The sequence below is a fragment of the Hydractinia symbiolongicarpus genome, unplaced genomic scaffold (assembly GCF_029227915.1).
Source record: "Hydractinia symbiolongicarpus strain clone_291-10 unplaced genomic scaffold, HSymV2.1 HiC_scaffold_78, whole genome shotgun sequence".
NCBI lineage: Eukaryota > Metazoa > Cnidaria > Hydrozoa > Anthoathecata > Hydractiniidae > Hydractinia > Hydractinia symbiolongicarpus.
This window is the reverse complement of record NW_026633937.1, coordinates 1-1,104: the sequence shown is the minus strand read 5'-3', so window position 1 is coordinate 1,104 and position 1,104 is coordinate 1. Positions and strand designations below refer to the sequence as shown.

At 47.6% G+C, this 1,104-nt stretch overlaps 6 non-coding genes across 6 annotated transcripts; 5 read left to right on the top strand and 1 right to left on the bottom strand.

The window, feature by feature from the left end:
- The first annotated feature begins 3 nt into the window (after positions 1-3).
- Trnaa-ugc (transfer RNA alanine (anticodon UGC)) lies at positions 4-76 on the top strand. The gene has a single exon. It is a non-coding gene; the product is annotated as a tRNA-Ala (tRNA).
- A 259-nt stretch (positions 77-335) lies between these two features.
- Trnad-guc (transfer RNA aspartic acid (anticodon GUC)) lies at positions 336-407 on the top strand. Its single transcript has one exon. It is a non-coding gene; the product is annotated as a tRNA-Asp (tRNA).
- A 73-nt stretch (positions 408-480) lies between these two features.
- Positions 481-553, top strand: Trnak-uuu (transfer RNA lysine (anticodon UUU)). Its single transcript has one exon. It is a non-coding gene; the product is annotated as a tRNA-Lys (tRNA).
- Positions 554-660: 107 nt separating this feature from the next.
- Positions 661-733, top strand: Trnaa-agc (transfer RNA alanine (anticodon AGC)). The gene has a single exon. It is a non-coding gene; the product is annotated as a tRNA-Ala (tRNA).
- Positions 734-801: 68 nt separating this feature from the next.
- Trnal-caa (transfer RNA leucine (anticodon CAA)) lies at positions 802-917 on the top strand. Its single transcript has 2 exons — positions 802-839; positions 872-917. It is a non-coding gene; the product is annotated as a tRNA-Leu (tRNA).
- Positions 918-958: 41 nt separating this feature from the next.
- Trnay-gua (transfer RNA tyrosine (anticodon GUA)) lies at positions 959-1,052 on the bottom strand. The gene is made up of 2 exons: positions 1,016-1,052; positions 959-994 (listed from the first exon to the last, which is right to left on the bottom strand). It is a non-coding gene; the product is annotated as a tRNA-Tyr (tRNA).
- Between the last annotated feature and the right edge of the window lie 52 nt (positions 1,053-1,104).

The following is a 1,104-nucleotide window of genomic DNA, read 5'->3' as shown; positions in this document are numbered from 1 at the left end:
CCAGGGGGATTAGCTCACATGGTAGAGCGCTCGCTTTGCATGCGAGAGGTACCGGGATCGATGCCCGGATCCTCCAAGACGATGTTTTTAATTTATTTATTTTTATACTCATTTCAGTAGTTGCCAATGGTCATAAGAGGATTTATGATGCTCGTAAGATTACCTGGTATTAATAATAATAATAATAATACTAAACCGCGCTGCATATGTCTAGAGCATTTCTTGCTGTTTAATTTCGCATTGACAGTATACACAGTTTCAGCTTTTAACATGATCGACCGTGTGGCATTCGGGCATTGACGCCATCGCGAACATATTATTTAAATATGAACTCGTCCTCGGTAGTATAGTGGTAAGTATCCCCGCCTGTCACGCGGGAGACCGGGGTTCGATTCCCCGCCGGGGAGGTTCTTTTTATCTTGTCAATGTTTCGTTTCACGTCAGTAGCGTTCGCGGGACTGTCCGGGAATACAGATTTACGCCCGGTTAGCTCAGTCGGTAGAGCATCAGACTTTTAATCTGAGGGTCGCGGGTTCGAGTCCCTCATCGGGCGTAACAATTATTTGGTACGATGGTGAACTAACTTTCACCACAATGTCTTGTCGAAAGAGGATGAATAACGTAACATTTGCGGAGTGGCAAAGGCGAAGCAAACTTGATGGGGAACTAGCTCAGATGGTAGAGCGCTCGCTTAGCATGCGAGAGGTACCGGGATCGATGCCCGGGTTCTCCAATGCCTTTTCCATAGGCGTAAAATGAATGAAATTTGCGCAGAGCAATTTGCAGCAGCGTTCGTGTCATGTCGGGATGGCCGAGCGGTCTAAGGCGCCAGACTCAAGACAAAATGTTCTTCCACTCATCGCGTGGAGAATTCTGGTCCTCGAATGAGGGCGTGGGTTCGAATCCCACTTCCGACAACTTTTCCCTGCCACACAAAATTTTAGGCCTAAAATGCAAGTCCACCGAGCCGGATTTGAACCAGCGACCTAAGGATGCCTGAGTGGTATAAGTTCGTCTACAGTCCTCCGCTCTACCAACTGAGCTATCGGTGGATGTAGCATCGTACAGTTCTTGTGCAGGACTATGCAGGTCATGTCACGTTTG